Source organism: Python bivittatus, unplaced genomic scaffold, assembly GCF_059951505.1.
Source record: "Python bivittatus isolate LINGU-HERP-01145 unplaced genomic scaffold, Pbiv_v1 ctg000190_np1212, whole genome shotgun sequence".
NCBI lineage: Eukaryota > Metazoa > Chordata > Lepidosauria > Squamata > Pythonidae > Python > Python bivittatus.
In genome coordinates, this window is record NW_028277042.1 from 17,907,501 (window position 1) to 17,922,500 (window position 15,000).

Consider the following 15,000-nt stretch of genomic DNA (forward strand, 5'->3'; position numbering starts at 1 on the left):
TGGATGTGGTTTGGATTTAGACGGCAAGGCAATAAAATAAAATAAAGCAATGGGTTTCCCCCACCATTCCCACAAGTGAATTCTATTATCTGGAATTCGGAAAAGTGGAACATCCTGTAAAAGCTGAATTTTAATATGTCTTTATGCTTGCAGTGATCTTGGAATAAACTTTATAGGTGTTTAACTCTCTGAGACTAAATAGTAACAAAAATTGAAATGGGAATATATGTGATCAGTTTGCTTTCAAGGGAGGGAGAAAGGTGGACAGAGGGAGAGAAGGAAGGAAGGAAGGAAGGAAGGAAGGAAGGAAGGAAGGAAGGAAGGAAGGAAGGAAGGAGGGAGGGAGGGAGGGAGGGAGGAAGGAAGGAAGGAAGGAAGGAAGGAAGGAAGGAAGGGAGGGAGGGAGGGAGGGAGGGAGGGAGGAGGAAGGAAGGAAGGAAGGAAGGAAGGAAGGAAGGAAGGAAGGAAGGAAGGAAGGAAGGAGGGAGGGAGGGAGGGAGGGAGGGAGGAAGGAAGGAAGGAAGGACGGAAGGAAGGAAGGAAGGAAGGAAGGAAGGAAGGAAGGAAGGAAGGAAGGAAGGGAGGGAGGGAGGGAGGGGGGAGGAGGAAGGAAGGAAGGAAGGAAGGAAGGAAGGAAGGAAGGAAGGAAGGAAGGAAGGAAGGCAGGCAGGCAGGCAGGCAGGCAGGCAGGCAGGCAGGCAGGCAGGCCGGCCGGCCGGCCCAGTGCATTTTGGGTAGAGGGAATAATGTCTTTTTTTTTTTTTTTAAAGAAAATAACGGTTGGTATGAGATGTTCTTATCTACTACTGTGGGCAAGAAACCCTTAGAAGAAATGGAGTTGCACTCATAGTGAATAAGAGAGTGGGAAAGGCAGTAATGGGGTACAACCTCAAAAACGACAGAATGATCTCAGTGCGTATCCAAGGCAAACCATTCAATATCACAGTCATCCAAGTCTATGCCCCAACCACTGATGCTGAAGAAGCTGAAGTTGACCGCTTCTATGAAGACCTACAACACCTTCTAGAACTAGCACCAAAAAAAGATGTCCTTTTCATCATAGGGGATTGGAATGCTAAAGTAGGAAGTCAAGGAGTAATCGGAATAACAGGCAAGTTTGGCCTTGGAGCACAAAATGAAGCAGGGCAAAGGCTAATAGAGTTCTGTCAAGAGAACAAGCTAGTCATAGCAAACACTCTTTTCCAACAACACAAGAGACGACTCTACACATGGACATCACCAGATGGTCAATACCGAAACCAGATTGATTATATACTTTGCAGCCAAAGATGGAGAAGCTCTATACAGACAGCAAAAACAAGACCAGGAGCTGACTGTGGCTCAGATCATGAGCTTCTTACTGCAAAATTTAGGCTTAAATTGAAGAATGTAGGGAAAACCACTAGACCACTTAGGTATGACTTAGATCATATTCCTTGTGAGTACACAGTGAAGGTGATGAATAGATTTAGAGGATTAGATTTGGTAGACAGAGTGCCTGAAGAACTATGGACGGAGGTCCGTAACATTGTACAGGAGGCAGCAACTAAAACCATCCCAAAGAAAAAGAAATGCAAGAAAGCAAAATGGCTGTCTGATGAGGCTTTACAAATAGCTGTGGAAAGAAGGAATGCGAAAAGCAAGGGTGAAAGGGAAAGATATAAGCAACTGAATGCAGATTTCCAGAGAATAGCAAGGAGAGATAAGAAGGCCTTCTTAAATGAAGGAAGGAAGGAAGGAAGGAAGGAAGGAAGGAAGGAGGGAGGAAGGAAGGGACGTTTAGTGCTAAGATGGGCTTGTTATAGGACATCAAAGGCAGGGACCTAACAGAAGCAGAAGAGATTAAGAAGAGGTGGCAAGAATACACAGAAGAACTATACAAGAAAGATCTTAATGTCCCTGATGTCCACGCTGGTGTGATCACTGACCTTGAGCCAGACATCCTAGAGAGTGAAGTCAAGTGGGCCTTAGGAAGCATTGCTAACAACAAAGCTAGTGGAGATGACAGGATTCCAGCTGAGTTATTTAAAATACTAAAAGATGATGGTGTTAAAGTGCTGCACTCAATATGCCAGCAAGTTTGGAAAACGCAACAGTGGCCACGGGATTGGAAAAGGTCAGTTTACGTTCCAATTCCAAAGAAGGGCAACGCCAAAGAATGCTCAAACTATCGCACAATTGCACTCATTTCACATGCTAGCAAGGTTATGCTCAAAATCCTACAAGCTAGGCTTCAGCAATACATGAACCGAGAACTACCGGATGTACAAGCTGGGTTTCGAAGAGGCAGAGGAACTAGAGATCAAATCGCCAACATTCGCTGGATCATGGAGAAAGCACGAGAGTTCCAGAAAAATATCTACTTCTGCTTCATTGACTATGCAAAAGCCTTTGATTGTGTGGATCACAACAAACTGTGGCAAATTCTTAAAGAGATGGGGGCACCAGACCATCTTACCTGTCTCCTGAGAAATCTGTATGCAGGACAAGAAGCAACAGTGAGAACCGGTCATGGAACAACCGATTGGTTCAAAATAGGGAAAGGTGTACGACAAGGCTGTATACTGTCACCCTGCTTATTTAACCTATATGCAGAGTACATCATGAGAAATGCCAGGCTGGAAGAATCACAAGCCGGAATTAAGACTGCAGGGAGAATCATCAACAACCTCAGATATGCGGACGATACCACCCTAATGGCAGAAAGTGAAGAGGAACTAAAGAGCCTCTTGATGAGGGTGAAAGAGGAGAGTGCAAAAGCTGGCTTGAAACTCAACATTAAAAAAACGAAGATCATGGCATCTGGACCCATCAATTCCTGGCAAATAGAAGGGGTAGAAATGGAAGCAGTAACAGACTTCATTTATTTGGGCTCCAAGATCACCGCAGACGGAGACTGCAGCCATGAAATTAAAAGACGCTTGCTCCTTGGGAGGAAAGCTATGGCAAGCCTAGATAGCATATTAAAAAGCAGAGACGTCACCTTGCCGACAAAGATCCGCATAGTCAAAGCTATGGTTTTTCCAGTAGTAATGTATGGCTGTGAGAGCTGGACCATAAAAAGGCCGAGCGCCGAAGAATTGATGCCTTTGAACTGTGGTGCTGGAGAAGACTCTTAAGAGTTCCCTGGACTGCTAGGAGGTCAAACCAGTCAATCTTAAAGGAAATCAACCCTGATTGCTCATTGGAAGGATCGATAATGAAGCTCAAGCTCAGATATTTTGGCCACCTAATGCGAAGAGAGATCTCTTTGGAGAAGACCCTGATGCTGGGAAAGATTGAAGGCAAAAGGAGAAGAGGACGGCAGAGGATGAGATGGTTAGATAGCATCACTGAAGCAATGAGCATGAAACTGACCAAACTCAGGGAGGCAGTGAAGGACAGGAAGGCCTGGCGCAATGTGGTTCATGGGGTCACGAAGAGTCGGACACGACTTAACGACTAAACAACAACAACAACATGAGATGTTCTTGGAATTATTAGGGGAAAAGGTGGTGAGGGCTGTGCCTTGTTTTTCGCTGATGAATCTTCCTCCAGAGCTTCTGCAGACACCCTGGCTTCCTACCCTTCCATTCAATCCCGAGGAAAGCTCACAGCAAGGATTCCTTCTTTTGAGAGCTTATGTGGAGACTTTCTTTTCCTCCTGGAGATAGAAATCAGCCACTCGACCTCTCATTCCAGAAACAGAATAGACAATTTAGGAAGGCCATAGGTTGTCAGCATTAATCTGGGGGCTACCATCCTTGAGAGTTGCAGAAAAAAAGAAGATACTCAGTGGCACTTAGTGGCAGGCCTAACAGTTGTTTTGCTGAAAGAAAAATCTTCAAAGGGTCGTCTTCTCCATGTCAGGAAGAGCTCCAAACTTAATATCCATGAATTTCATTGGCCAAAGGACAGACACAGTCACATCTTGAGGCAGTAAAATGCATCAAAGTTCACTGAAATAAAGAGAACCCTTTGTCTATGTCTAAATCAGAGTTATCATTGTGTGTTTTTATGTAAAATCTCAGAAAGCCAATTTCAGAGTCAAATTTGGTCCTCCTTTCCTGCTTGACCCATTCCTTTTAAGAGGAGAGCGCTTCAGAGCAACTGAGAAAACTTGAGTCGGCGTGTTCAGAAGTGCAAAATAAATATGGAATATGCCTTATATAATCTCCTTACGCAGAAATCCACTGAGCAAAATTATAATTTGATATGGCTCAGCTTGGCCAATAGAAACTCATAAAATGTCTTAACATCATAATACATTGTACAAAAGAATCACTAAGTACCATAAAACATATGGGAATATGGGTCGGTGTGTCTCTATTACGCTCTGCCAGTGCCGCATATTAAAATGATTTCTATTTAAGTGCAACGGTCCCTGAGGAATATTCCAGTCTTAATTAAAATGTCAGTAATAAGAAAGGGGGAGGGGGTAGGCAGAAGTTCACCAGGGACTTCATTTAAAAAAAAAAAAAAAAGAACTCTTTCAGACAGCTCTTTCTTAACTCATTAATTCCATTCCCAACTTTGGGGACATTTAAAAGAAAGGAAAAGCCCATCAAACTATCCTTATTGCATTGGATGGTGATATAACTATGGAGGTATGTCAAAGATGTACTGGTATAATAAAAATGGAGCACCACCACATCTTTTCGTCTCCCACCATAGCCCAACAACCAGCCCTTCAACAGCTGTCCAACTACAAGACATCAGTAATTTTTCTAAAGTCTTACAGTAATGGTACGTGGGAATGACCTTGGGAGGCAGGGGGAAGAGCCGCAGCCTAGAGAACCATTGTGCTAAAGGTGTCTCATCCCACAGAAGCAATAAGGGTGTGGGAAGCGTTTCAGAAGGGGCCCTCCCTAGTTTTCTGGAAAGTAAAAGGAAAAAAGGGGAGAAATGCTTTGAGACTTGCAAGATTGATGCCAGCCTTTTGAGGTAGTCCAGGCAAGAAGCACTGATGAGTTCTAACACTACCTTTATTGTAAGGTTACAATAACAGAATTTGGCAAGTCTCAAGGCATTTCTCCACTCCTTTCCTTTTACTTTCCAGAAAACTAGGGAGGGCCCCTTCTGAAACGCTTCCCATACTCCTTTTGGATCTGTGCGCTAAGCCGCCTCTTATCTGACCATTGCCTAGACTGCTGCTCCTTTTCCTCCTCCTTCTGTCTCTCAAGGACATTCTCACAGATCATTACACTTTTTCATGATGGTTGCCTAGTCTGAGGCTCTTCCTCCTCCTGCCTCCCAAGGTCATCCCCACATGCACTTACTCCTAAAAACAATATGGCAATTCCATTTTCAGAACCAGCAAGAAAGAACGGATGTCCTGATATTCCACTTTTGAGAAGATTTTTAGTCCCCCAGGATGGGAAACAAAATGTTGATTTATCTTATAAGAGGAGCTGTGAGATGTATTAGCACAGAGAAAGTATTCTGCACTAGGCAACAACTGTGGAGTAGAAGTGTAAACATCTGCAAGTGTGGCACCACAATCCAAGCTCTGAGACTGGGCCAAGAGACGCTGCCCAGGGAATGATTAGATAAGAGACGGCATAGCCCATAGCTGCATAATGGGTGGGCAAGAGGCTCAGAAAAGACCCTCCCTAGTTTCTTGGGGGTAAAGAAGACAGTGGGAGAATTATACTTTCAGACCTGCAAGATTCTATTAATGTAACCTTAAAATAAAGTAGAATTAGCTAATCTGGTCGTGTTTCCTGTCTGGTCTACCTGGTAAGGCTGACACCTGGCAAACTTACATCATCATTTTGCTGAGAAGGCAACAGAACTAATTTGGGGGTTATGGCCTGGAGATCAGGGTGATGAGAGAGAGAGAAAGAGAGAAACATGTTTCATATACTGTGTTTTCTTTGACAATTACCGAGGAATTTCATTCCTAACATAGCTGTGCACTCCTCTTTTAAGAAAGTAAACATGATTCAGTGAGTCCTTTTATGCATATAGTTTAATTTCAAGGCTGTTAACTAGCTATGTATGTTGCTCTCACTGATTTTAGATGGACTTTGGATCAGGCCTATGTGTGATCCAAAGAGTGTGTGTGTGTGCACGTGTCATAAAGAGCAGATCACACATACATAGGGTAATTCCTCTCCTGCAGGCCACCTTGATTAAGAGACTTGGTGCTCCCTCTAGAGGGAAATAGCTGCCACCAAATGTTAGCATGCAATAGAAGAAGAGCAGGTACAATAAAAGAGATGCAAAGGAAAAGGAAAACCAACCCCTTCATGCTTTCACACGTAAGTGTGGTATGAGGATCAACCATCCTGGGCACAGTTATTTTGCAGACACTTTGTTTGGACTATATGTTTCACCAGGCTCAGCCACGTGTCATAATAATGGAAATTGTAGGCTAGGCCGTTTCAACTTCTCTTCAGCCCAAAGGACTGAAGTTCTGGGTTTTGAGAAGGTGTCAAGGACTGAATTCCAGAAGAAGGTGGGGAAAGGGGACAGGTGTGAGGTGGCTCTGGTATTATTAACATCCCTCCATCTATTTTTTTTTTCCTGTTTTAGTTCTGCTTTTATAGTTTTGAATGCTTTTTTATGTGTGTGTGTGTGTATGAGTGTGTGTGTGTGTGTGTATATATACACACACACACACACACACACAATGTTTGTTTTATATATTTATTGTTTTATTGGCTTGTTGTACGCTGCCCAGAGTCCCTTTTTGTGAGGCCATATAAATTTGATTAATAAATAAATTAAATAAATAAAGGGCTTTCTGACTGGGGAAACTGGGGTTTTGAAGAGCTGAGATGTTTGGATTAAGCCTCTGCAAAACTTCAGAGAACCATTTTGTCCAGTCACCATATCCCAAGCAAGCCAAATGTTGCTCCTGCCCACTTTGAGAAGCTCTTGGGAGCTTGCAGAACTTCTCCTTCCAACCCTCCATCAGGTAGGAGAAGACTGAGTTGGTCCTTCCTTCCCTAAAGGGCTCCCTAGAGTTTAAAAGGAGAAAACCAGGGGGTGGGGAAGGACTGGGCTGCCATATCTGGTCAGCCAAACTCTACCTAATGCCTACCCTCTGAAATAAGAAATAGCTTTTCCATCCATCACCCTGATGCCTTTGAGTAGAGTGGCTGCTGAGACCTTCTGGTTATTTTTTGGGGTATTTTCCTTTATTGGATGTGCATGGTTCTTTTTTCTTGTTTTATGAGTTCCCCCCTCCCCCATTTTTAAACTGTAAGCCACTCAGAGTTATTTGGAGACAGATGGCCTCTAAATGTAACCAACTAAAATGACCATCAGAACATGTCTTCATTCCGTCAATGACCAGCAAACAAAAGACCACTAGATGGCAGCATCAAGACACAGTAAACTCCCTTTGCTGACATCTAGAAGCTGTATAGATTTTTGCAGGCCACTTATGGTAGTCCTCGGAAGAAGGGTCAATAGCCATATTTCCAAAGTAGAGAAATGTAGTTCATGTACACATCTATTTAAAAAGGCATAACCGTTTGCTTTTAACAAATTTGTCCCTAACAGCATCATCTTTAGCCCCATAAATTACCACCTGTAATCTAGCACTTCCTCTGAGACCTCGGCCTGCTCTTAATTTTTACATTTTGAAAAGCTCTCAGCCAGCATATAAAGTTTTATAAGCACTTCTGGTATGTGTGGACCTCATAAGAGAGAAGTGCTGGAAAACAGGAATGACTCCCATGAGGGTTAATTTAGGACAATCCATTCTTTTTGTTGGTGTTTAGCTACTTAATCCAAACTCTTCCAAGAGGGGGACAAATCTGACACATTTTTGAAAAAAAGAACTCCTGTGTTTCTAGCCATTCTGTTAATAGCATTTCAACTTGACTTCATATACTATATGGATAGTTTACCTGTCTGCAGGCTCATTTTTCATTGGACAAGTTGGAAGTTAATGGAAATATTTTTATTCTATTCATTAGGTTTTCCATACTCCTGACTCTTTGCTATCTTTTGACAGCTTCCAGAAGTTACACACAAATACAAAAGCACAGAGCTTCAATCACAGAGCTGGAACTTCTTGAACCCACTTCCCCCTCCCCACTATGGATACCGCTATTCCCAACCACTTTTATTCTAAACAAACCTGTTAAATAGAATGCATTCAGCTGAATTATGATCTTCAGGACAGGATTTGGAGGGTGTTTGGGTTAATTTTTCTGTAAGCCCATATTGGTCCTCCAACTCCAAAGGGTCTTCGGACCAGTGGTGGTGATTTTTTCCAGCCATTAGGGGATGAATTTGTGAAAAATATTAGTTCTGAGTAACTTCACCCGTACATATACACTGTATATGTAATTCACCCATATATCTTCTCTCTCTCTCTCTCTCTCTCATTCTCATGTGGTCATCAATATTCAGCCTACCTGGGGCAGGGAAGGAAGAATTGACATTATTTTCCCAAATATCTAGAAGATAGGTGAGCTATAGTCATATCCCCCTGTTTTAATTCTATTTAAATATGCAAAGTCAGTTGGATAAATAACAGAAATTCTGATAGATCTCTTAACAGGTTATTGACTAATAACATGTTGATTTTTCAAAGGAATTTTCTTTCTTTCTTTCTTTCTTTCTTTCTTTCTTTCTTTCTTTCTTTCTTTCTTTCTTTCTTTCTTTCTTTCTTTCTTTCTTTCTTTCTTTCTTTCTCTCTTCCATAACAAATTGGCTCAGTTGTACAGTTCCTATGCAAAACTTGAAATTAAGAATTGCTTTTTAAAAAGCTGATTACAGAGCAAGTTCATACAAGTAAATACACTTGTTTCCAGGACTTCAAGGAATAATTTTTTGCTTGAAAGAGTCTGCAATTTAATCCCTTGTTACATTCTTAGCGAGTCCATTTTCAAAGATCTTTGTTGCATTGGCTATAATTTAACGTTTTTGATACTCTTTCAATAGGTGTGAAAGCTTTTCAGAGCCTACCTTTATTCAAAAAAGTTCATCATTTCTGCCTGTAATTGAGTTCAGTCTGGTTTTGTAAGTCCTCATATGATAAACTGTATACATTTTTGTTCTTATCTAACTTCCCAGCTTTTGATCAACAGCAGCTTGTGAAGGTACGTTCAAGGACTAACCAAATTTATTCAACAGATTATACATTAATTTCACCATTAGAACATAATATGAACAGATAATCCACAGAAATACATCAGAATTTTTTTGAAACTGAATTTAATTATAACCAGTAATGTGTGTCTGAGAATTATAATTATGAAGAGTCATGTTCTGTAAATCTGAAATGACAGATTATATTTCAAAGCCTTATTGCAAAGGAATTACAGCAGTAATTTATTAGTTGTAAATGTCTGATTATTGTGGCTTTGCTTTTTTTTTTTTAAAAAAATGATCATAGTGTATTCTTGCTGGATTTAACAAGTTTAATCCTTCTGACATAAAAAAGAGAGACAGAGATTTCTGCAGAAAGTGACACTGTGTTAATTTGTTTACAAGACATTCGTTCAGAACAACCCATCTTTGTTTCAGAGTTCCCAAATCTACTTCATAGTAATGGAAATATACTTTATTCAACTTATATTTAGTTTCTCCTGCAAAGTAATTACGGAATATACATTAGTCCCATAAATATTGAATTATCACTTAGTATTCCTAATGTTGTTTGCTATTTATTGTCTTTTCTTACCTAGCAATAACATATAGACAGAAGGCATATTCCATTTCATTGACCACGAATTCTCTCCTGTAACAGTGAAACAAGAAAAGCACTGGGGGTTTTGCTTTTTATTAATCCTCGGCTGAAGTAACCAAGCCAGAAATTATGCATAAGTCTAATGAAGTGAAGTCTTCAATGGAGAATGCTTGCAGGGTCAACTTAAGTAAGCGTTAAAAACAAACAAACTTGCCATTAAGTCTGCTATTCTTTCATTTTCTAGTCATGCTCCCTTAATTTTATCATAGAATCTCCCATTGGAGAAGGAAGGAAACATTAAAAGAAAGAGAAGTGCAGATCCAGAAGTTGTCCAAAATATTGTGGTGGATAATGGATTTTGAAGAGGGTAAGCATTGAACCCAACATGTCCACACAATAGGAGCCGGTTTGGGCGTTGTCATGCATGTTTCTGATGTGGTGCCTTGTAGAACCGCAAGGAGCAGAAGTAATTGATCATTACAGCAAGCAATTTTCACCTGTAGCACCTTCAAAGATGGGATATTCCTTCCATGCTGATCCGTTGCCAGAGCCAACGGTGTGCACGCAGTAAACAACTAGGTCTGCCCCGGGTGTCAAAATTACTGGTTACCATCCTATGCTAACTCTATATTGATAATGATAATAGAATGATTAATTTGCAAATACCTAACCTTTCTTCCCTGAACAGTTATCATCTGCCCACCAAGAACCACACATCCAAGCTGACGCTGAGTGGTTGGTACATTCTAAATTATCCAAAAGGAACCTTTGACATTGCCCATCCTCTAACACTTTAAAATTAAAACTAAATTCAATTTAAGAGAGGAGGATTAAAACACACACCCACGTTGCTGCTGCAAACCATTTTTTCCCCCTTAAATTAATCTTCAATGAACTTGCCATTTTGGCCTTTCTGCTGAATGGAGATAATCAATCTTGACGCAGGGAGCGGAAACCTTTGCGAGGAAGTGGAATTAAAAGCAAGAATCTAAAAGCGGACACGCAGACAGAGATATGATCAGTATTTTACGAGGAACAATTAAGCTAATACTCAATTAGTTGCCATCCCACCGCAAAGTGACAGATCAGAAAACAAAGCGTAAGCCCCGACAAGGTGTTCATTTTCTAATAAATGGGAGAGGCGAGGAATCATTTATGGGTGTTCTGGCCTCGGTCAGAGACTCGGGGTGACCGACAAAGCACGAGGCAATGGTGTTGGCTGAATGCCAACATTAACTGTACTTATTACACTCACCCCATGCATAACACATCCATCTTTGGCTCATGCCGACATCCCATTTATTCTGAGATCCATTTGTCATGTCTCCAATCACCAAAATGAATAGAAACTTCCTGGCATGATGGATAGTGGTCCTAATTAGGGCTAAAGACAAGATCTACACTCAAGTGGAGTTCTTTCTCCTGTTTCCCCCCCCCCCCCTCTTTCCATATATAAGGATTGCCCAACTGAGTTTGTGACTAATGTCCTTCTGAAGTACTTGTACACTGTCGGTCAAACAATCATGGAAGAATGAGTGTCCTCTGGCAAAGGCTGAAATCTCTCCCGGTTCCTTGAAAGTTTTCTTCTCCTGCAAAAGGGGCTTCTGGTTATGACCATCTTCTCAAGGAAGCTTTTATGCTTCTTTTATATTTCTCTCATTGGTCTCTTCAAGTTTACCTTTATGGGTGTTATGTTATTTTACTGGGGTGGGAAGGCAATAGGGAAAGGTTGGGGAGGAGGAGGAGGAGGATGACAATGATACGAAAAGTGTGTGTGACTGTGTGTGTGATTTAGCATCTTCTGGGAACCCAGTCTGTTGGTTGGTTCAAGATTCAGCATATTGTGAGAATCTAGAAATTAGAGCAGAATTAAGGCAAGTGGGGAGGTGGCTCCCCTCATAACATTGCTTCCCATTGCCAAAGCATGCACTCCACTTCAATTTAAACTTAGCTCTTAATCAAATTGTTGGAAATTGATATCATGGATGGGTTTCTCATTGCTTCTTGAGAAGCGATCTAGCTGACTTCTTGCAAACATTCGGAATTTTGGAAAGAGACTTCAAGGATACGCACAATGGAGTCTTTTTTGGCTTCCAATATACAGAAAACAGAGATCCTTAAGAACATTTTCAAAGCAGCCCTGCTGCTTCTACAAAGATAGATAATTTAATCTCTGTCATTGGCCTGTCTCTGTCAAAGCGAACAATGGATAGTCTATTCACAATTTATGACTATATAGAAATTAATATTAGTAAAAGGTGTCCATTTAGTGTCTCACCTTCAGTGCTAAAGGTGACAAAGATGATCGATGCCTCCCAGACAATGGATTTATCTTTAAAATGGGGTAATTACACACTGGATGCATGGGTGACATAATGACATTGTGGTTTTATATTAATAAAAGAAAGAAATGTCCCTCCCTGCTCATAGCTGAAAAGTGGTCAGCCAGGACATAATAGTCTTGATGCTGATTTCTGCTGACCACAGTAAAACAGCAACAGCAACAATGGTCTTCTCTCTTCATAAATGCTGAGCTCATGCCTTATCATTGCAAGGCTTCTGAGGAGCTGTTTTGTTGAGAAGTAGAAAGCCAGAAAGACTGTGCTGAAGTCCTGCAAGGTGGTCCCCTAAAGCTGCAGGTTATAATGTACTTTGGGGCTATGAAGTATTCCTAGGCTTGCAATGGCCCAACCCATCATGATATGTAAAGTATCTTGAGATCACAATCAAATTACATAGTCCAGTACAGCCATCCCACCCCACCCCACCCCAAAAAATTAAACTTCTGTTTGGATGCTTTGTGCACTGAGTGTGGAACAACTGTCGTGTGTGAAGATGTTCACAAGGGCCAACATCTTCCAAAGGAAGAAATACATTTTCATAATGGGATCGTTAACTGCTGCCTAAAACTGAGAGTGAATCTTTCCCGGCGTGATTCTCACCAACTTCTCTTTAGCAAGTTTTATTGAAGCAGAAAGAGATGGGTTATAAGAATGACAGCAACTGAAGTATTTGCCATTTAGAACTGATATTTCCTCATGTCCATTAGAGTGGATTTTTTTTTAATTTATTTTTTTTCTAACCATCTTCCTGCAATTTGCTAAGAAGGCAGATCTTTTCACTATTAACAGAGAAGCTTAAAGCTGGCTGTTGACATAACCGCCCCCTGAACTTCTATCAGTCTGGGAATCAACTACTACAGTTGAGTGGCAGAACACATGGTTTGCAAGAAAAATCCCCTGGCTTTAGTACTAACATCTCCCATTAAAACAGGATCTGGTTATATCTTGTATACATCTGCCCTGTTGACGGATCCCAAATGAGGAATGAATGCAGGTGAGATCTCTTTCACAAGATCTCATGCCTGTTTGCCATAATCATGAAAGCTGTTTTGTCTCTTAGGGATTCTTCACCCCTTATGCAAGATTACTCACTGACACTAGAAAAGATTGCTAATCACTTATGAAATGGATCATGGATTACAACATTTTCTAGAAAGCTGCTGCCAGAATGTGATTTTTTTTTTTAAAAAAAAGTAAATCCCTGGACATTAGAAAAATCTTTAAAGTGAAAATGATATAAAGTATCAATTTCCAAGAAAATTAGAAATCAGTAAAGCAGATCTATACTACAAATATTAAATGATCAGTTGGTACAAATGATCAGTTGGCACATGCCATCAGTCTGAAATGGCTTAAGCCCCAAACAACTCATCCCCCACCCCCCAAAAAGTGAGGTGCTTTTTGACACCCCTGAAAGTAAACCTAAAATGAACAATTTCAGATTAAGTGGTAGTAATACTAAGTTTGAGGAAGTCTGTTCTCAGTTCTGATTGGAGTGACATGTACCATAACATTTGTTTTTCTTCAACAAAAATACTTGCAGGAGGTTTGTCGGGGGGTGGAGGGGGGAGAAGAGACAGAAAAAAAGATATCACTAGGAAAAACCCAACTGTATTAACTAAAGAGAACCTACTGATGTAGATGAGACAATGTATACCGAATGAGTTTAAGCAAAATATTAATAGAAAGAGAATGCTGGGAAATAAATCTGTCCCTGACACCTTATGATTCATTTGCCCAATTGCAGTCAAGACTCATCCCCAATGCATTGGATTTTAGCTCCTATTCTCTGGGAGAAAAACCATGTCATTGGATACTGGCAGAGATTAGCATGCCAAACCTGGTCTTTCTCTTTGCAGAAAGCTGACCCCAAGACTTATGAGCCAGTGGTTATGAGAAGTTCCAGAAGTAGAGGTGAGGGAACGTTTTCCCCTAAAGGCCTTACCATCCCATCAACGCCTTGCTGATGTCCTTACCACCTTCGAGGAGAGCGAATAAACTGTTTTTATTCTGTTGCCATCCGCTCCCAGTACATTGGCCTAATTAATGGCAGGCTTCGGAGCAAAGGAGTTCCCCTTCTTGGTGCCAAAAAACGACGTGCAGGAAGCCACCTTGTGTCCTTTTGAAAAGGACTTTAAGGAAACTACTTCCACAGACTGAGCTGGGAACCCAGCTTGTCTTCTGTTTGGGTGGGGGGAGGTTGGGGGAATAATAACAGAGCCTTCATGTCAACTGATTCCGACACTCAACAGGACGAGTCCTGAGCAACCGTACAAGAGCAGTATGACACTTCCGGATACAAAACACTAGAAGTTCTTATAATACAAGGAGATGTTTATCAGGCATGGTTGACCACGCTCATAAAAAATTAGGGGGCCTTGGAGAAAAAAAATGGGAAAAGGTTTTGTTTTTTGTTTTTTTTAAAAAAAAACATGCTGGAAGAAAATGGCCAGAAAACAACTTGCAATGGCTAATTAAACTCTTTGAAGGCTTGAATTGTTAGCATTCTCAGGTATCATAGGCTGGCCAACATGGTTTACTTTTGTTATGTTGTGGGGGGAGGCAAATTGAAGTGGTTCCAGTTCTAGCCATGGAGGGCTTGTGGCTTGACTTTTGCACTTCCAACCACGTTTTTAGTGGCAAGAAAATGGAGCATGTATTCCTTCATTAATTCATTGTTGCTTTATTACAACCCATAGTTGGTAATGGGAAATGCATAGAGTCTTAATAAGACAAGCTGTCCCCTTCCTTCCTTCCTTCCTTCCTTCCTTCCTTCCTTCCTTCCTTCCTTCCTTCCTTCCTTCCTTCCTTCCTTCCTTCCTTCCTTCCTTCCTTCCTTCCTTCCTTCCTTCCTTTCTCTTTCTTTCTTTCTTTCTTTCTTTCTTTCTTTCTTTCTTTCTTTCTTTCTTTCTTTCTTTCTTTCTTTCTTTCTTTCTTTCTTTCCTTCCTTTCTCTCTCTCTCTCTCTCTCCCTCCCTCCCTCTCTTTCTTTCTTTCTTTCTTTCTTTCTTTCTTTCTTTCTTTCTTT